We start from the raw sequence: 5,685 nt of genomic DNA, 5'->3' as shown, positions 1-5,685 counted from the left end.
TGAAGCAAGGAAGCCTCATATTAGTTTCAAGCTGCCTGGCTGCCGGCCGCCATCTTGGCTGGCAGTTAATTTGCATATCTCGCTGATTAGCCAATGGGAAGGGTAGCGGTCGTACTCCAATTACCATGTTTCTCTTTTATTGGATAGGAAAATATACACAGAATGAGAAAGTTATGTGGCATGAAAACAGAGATATGACACATATAGGAAGATAGATTCATATAACAAAGAAAGTGAAAAGCAATACTTAACTAAAGTGAGTACTAAATTTAGCTCTGAGTTTCCTGGTAGCAGAGGAAAGGGCAAAGCAGGGTGGTTTATGGAGTTTTCACAGATAAAAAGAAGTGTACAAGTTCAAGTAAAAGGGCCAACATTTTAAAAATTTCCTTTTATAATTCATCATACAGAGTAAAGATCAACAAACTAAGCAACATGGGGCAAATTCAGTCATTTCCTTCTTCTTGTAAATAAAATTTTATTGGAATATGGTTATGCTTTTCGGATTTTCTGTTGTCTGTGGTACCTTCTTGTTGCAATGGCAGAATTGAGTAGTTGGTACAGAGATCCTATGACCCACAAAACCTAAAATATTTCATGTCTGAATCTTGACAGAAATAGTTTGCTACCCCATGACATAGAACTTACTAAAAAGAATACTGAATTAGCCCTAGCTGGTTTGGCTCAGTGGATAGAGTGTTGGCCTGCAGACTGAAGGGTCCCAGTTTGGATTCTGGTCAAGGGCACATGCCCAGATTGCAGGTTCCATCCCTAGTAGGAGTGCGGGAGGCAGCCAATCAATGATTCTCTCTCATCATTGATGTTTCTATCTTTCTCCCTCTCCCTTCCTCTCTGAAATCAATAAAAATATATTTAAAAATACTGAATTAAATAATGTACATTCTGTCAATTGATGGCTGAAGAAATTACTCAAACTTCTCTCAGGAGATGTCTTTTATTAGTACCATATAAATATCCAAGATAGCAGTTTAACTCATATTTTAGTGAAGGCATAAGAGGCCATATGTGCATGTGTATGTTGTGGCAGGGCAGGGAGGCTCTTAAGATCAATATACTCTTAAGATTTTTGCTCTCTGTTTTTTTTAATGCATATATTATGGAGCCCTACTTAGTTCTGAGAAAAAGTATTTTTTATTTCCAGATTTCTTGAGATATAATTAACATATAACATTGTGTCATTTTAAAGTATACATGTTGATTTGATATAATTATATATTGCAACATGATTACCAGGATAGCATTAGCTAACACATCATTCATGTTATGTAATCACCATTTCTTTTTGTGGTGAGAACATTTAAGATTTACTCTCTTAGCATATTTCAAGTATATAATCCAATATTATTAACTATAGTCACCATGCTGTACATTAGCTCCCCACAACTTATTCATCTTATAACAGGAAGCTTGTACCCTTAGCCCAATATCTCCCCATTTCCGCTACCCCACAGTCCCTGGTAACCACCATTCTCCCTGTTTCTATGATTTTGGATTTTTTAGATTCCACATGTAAATGATAATATATAGTATTTGTCCCTTTTTATCTAACTTAGCATAAAGGTCCACCAAAAAGCTGTTAGAACTAACTAATTTAGTCAAGTTCAGGATTTGTGACAATGTGGACTACATACAGAAAGCAGTTGTATTTCTAAATACTAGCAATGCAATATCTGAAAAAAAATAAACAATCCCATTCACAATAGCATAAAAAATAATGAAATACTTAGGAATAAATTTAACCAAGGAGTTGATAGGGTTTATACTGAAAAACTATAAGACATTGATGAAAGAAATTGAAGAAGATACGAACAATGGAAAGGTATCCCATTATCATAGATTGGAAGAATTAATGTTAAAATATACACATACCCAAAGCCATTTATAAATTCAATGCAATCCCTATCAAGATTCCAATAGCATTTTTTATAGAAATTTAAAAAATGTCTAAATTTTATATGGAGCCACAAAAGACTTAGAATATCCAAAGAAATCTTGAGAAAAAACAAAGCGGGAAATGAATATGAGATTTTTTTTCTAGAAGCTACATAAGATGTGTTTATTTTATGCCAGACACGACCAAGAAAGTATGGAGTTTCTAGAAACTATAGGCTGACATTGTGTGTCATTAAGGAAGAGTAACCTTAGAAGGAAATAGAAACAGGGGAAGGCAAAGAAAAAAGTGATAAATAAATGAATGTTTTCTAGATCAATCCTCAAGTAAAATTTACTCTATCTTTGGTCTTTTTGACATCACGAAGTTTAAAAGTTGTCACTGTGTAAGCCAGTTTGAAAAGTTTTATGTTATTTTGAATAAAATATTGGTGATAAACTAGTCATCTTTTAGTACTTACAGAGAAGTGAGAGAATTTGAAGAAATGGTTAGTTAACAAATATTAAAAATCTCACCTGAACTTTTGGTTAAGTCAGAGTCTACTTACAGTAGAAATCTCCGAAAATGCCTAGAAGGTAAAGATAGCATGGGCTGTACTCACATGCTTTCTGTGCTTGCTGGACAGATGGCAAAGGTAACATTCTCTTAGGAAAACTCAATGGAATCTCCCTTAGAGAACTATTATCACTTTGTAGAAAGGAAGGCTTCAAGGGATATTGCAAACCATTAAAAAGAAAAGTTTCTCAGAGCCTTCATTGAATAATAACGATTGTTCCTGTTTAGTGCAAATGAGGTACAGCAGGGAGCTCTGGGAAAATTAGGTTGTCATGGTAACTGATAACACTTTTTTTTTTTCCTACTGGAAGTCAAGATAGTCCAAGAAGCAAGGCAAAGCCATGTTTCCTTAAAGACTTTTCCCAAGTAAATAAAATAGAAAAAAAGAAATAAAAGAAAGATCTGGCATGTGCTTGAATGCTGTTCTGCCACAAATATAACAGATTTCTAATAAAATGCTATTTTTGCATAATTAGCTGACCCAGGGAAGTATAAGTGGCATCTCTCTTTTACAATATAATTGATCCAATACAGGTGGATAGATGATTATTTTATAATCAAATTCTGAGAAACTGCTGCCCAGAAAAAATATTCAGATTAAAGTTAAAATGAAAATTAAATTCTTTATAGCTAACATTTAACATTTAGCATGAGGAGAGATTGTTTTTCTTTTGGAATTGGCTATGAACTGAAACCTGAAAAGCAATATTTAAATACTCTTTGAAAGGCATCTGCGCTTCTGGAACATAAGTTTGCTTACCTATGAAATCAGCTACTTGGGAGAGAGTTCTATTATTAAAACATCTCTCTCAGTAAAAGCCTACGAGGGAACTAAACCTGTAAAGAGATAAAATTGCAGTCTCAGGATGGAGCCTTAGCAGGAGGCTCAGAAACAGAGCTGCTGGGCTTCCTTTCTTCTTCGTAATTGTCCTTAAGACATTTTCTAGAAAATCATTGACAGACATATGTCTTAGCTTCTGCGTTTTAAATAGTCACACATGAAATGTCTTAATTGCTCTTAACAGGAACTATTCTCCATCTGGTAGCAGCTTTCCAAATGGCTCAGGAAGGATGGAGTCACCAACTAAATCAGAGTAATCAACTGTAGGGCTGAATGGGTTGATGTTTGACATAGATAATTCTGCCTTTTAGTTGCTGGAAGCAAATAACCCAATTCTAGAGAGCTTGCTTTACAAATCTTATGAAAGCCTATGCAGTCATACACTGCATAATAACATTTTGGCCAATGGCCAGTTGCATATATGCCAGTGGTTCCATAAAATTATAATAGGGCTAGAAAAATTCCTATCACCCAGTGACATCATAATGACATAGTGCAAATCATTACTCATGTGTTTGTGGTGATGCTGGTGTAAACACATCTGCAGTACTGCTAGTCATATAAAAGTATACCACATACAATTATGTACATCACATAATGTTTGATAATCATAATAAATGACTGTTTCTGGTTAAATGATCATTCTATACTTTTTATTTTTACCCTCACCCAAGAATATGTTTTTATTGATTTTTAGAGAAAGGAAGGGAGAGCGATAGAGAGAAAAAAACATTGATGTAAGAGAGACATGTAGATAGGTTGATCCCTGTACACGCCCTGACTGGGGTTGGAATACGCAACCTAGGTATGTGCCTGAGAATCAAATCCGCAATGTTTTGTTTTATGAAACAATGCTCCAGCCAACTGAGCCAAACTGCCAAAGCTGATACTATACTTCCCCCCCCCATTGCTCTTTTTAAAAAATCTTTATTGTTGAGATTATTACAGATGTCCCTCTTCCCCATCCCCCCATAGCTCTCCTCCACCCGATTCCCACCCCACCCCAGGCCCTCGCCTCCCTATTGTCTGTGTCCATAGGTACTGCATACATACATATAAGATCTTTGTCTAATCTCTTCCCGCACCCCCCCACTCCTTCCCTCTAAGAATCATCAGCCTATTCCATTTCCATGCCCCTGATTCTATTCCATTCACCAGTTTATTCTGTTCATCAGATGCTTTTATTCATTTGATTTTTAGATTCACTTGTTGATAGATATGTATTTGTTGTCACTTTGTTGTTCATAATTTCTTATCTTTACCTTTTTCTTCTTCCCCTTCTTAAAGAATACCCTTTAGCATTTCATATAAAACTGGTTTGGTGGTGATGTACTCCTTTAGCTTTTTCTTGTCTGTGAAGCTCTTTATCTGACCTTCAATTCTAAATGATAGCTTTGCTGGGTAGAGTAATCATGGTTGTAGATTCTTGCTATTGATCACTTAGAATATTTCTTGCCACTCCCTTCTGGCCTGCATAGTTTCTGTTGAGAAATCAGCTGACAATCGTATGGGTACTCCCTTGTAGGTAACTAACTGTTTTTCTCTTTCAGCTTTTAAGATTCTCTTTGTCATTCGCCCTTGGCATTTTAATTATGATTTGTCTTGGTGTGGTCTTCTTTGGATTCCTCTTGTTTGGGGTTCTCCGTGCTTCCTGGACTTGTAAGTCTATTTCTTTCACCAGGTAGGGGAAGTTTTCTGTCATGATTTCTTCAAATAGGTTTTCAATATCTTACTTTCTCTCTTCTTCTGGCACCCCTATAATGTGAATGTTGGTACACTTGAAGTTGTCCCAAAGGCTCCTTACACTATCTTCATATTTTTGGTTTCTTTTTTCTTTTTGCTCTTCTGGTTGGGTGTTTTTTGCTTCCTCATATTTCAAATCATTCACTTGATTCTTGGGATCCTTTAGTCTACTGTTGAATCCCTGTATATTATTCTTTATTTTAGTCAGTGTATGCTTAATTTCTGACTGGTCCTTTTCCATTTATTTTGGCATTCTCACTAAGATCCTTGAAGGTTTCACTAAGTTTCTCAGAAGTTTCTAGCTGTGGTTTAGAAATCTATATCCAGTAGTTTGCTTTATTCCATTTCATTCATTGTGACATGTTTCTTTGTCTCCACATTTTGGCTGCTTCCTTGTGTTTGTTCCTATGTATTGGGTAGCTGCTAAGTCTCCTTGAGTTGATAGAGTGGCCTTGTGTGGTAGGTGTCCTATAGGGCCCAGTGGCTCAGCCTCCCCAGTCACCTGAGATGGACACTCTTGGTGCACCCCTTTGTGGGCTGTGTGAAAGACTTGTTATAGTTAAGACTTGATTGCTGTTGGTATCACTGGGAGGAATTGACCTCCAGGCCAATTGGCTGTGTCTACAATGGAAGAGCA

This window comes from Myotis davidii, unplaced genomic scaffold, assembly GCF_000327345.1.
Source record: "Myotis davidii unplaced genomic scaffold, ASM32734v1 scaffold930, whole genome shotgun sequence".
NCBI lineage: Eukaryota > Metazoa > Chordata > Mammalia > Chiroptera > Vespertilionidae > Myotis > Myotis davidii.
Note: the sequence above shows the minus strand (reverse complement) of the source record.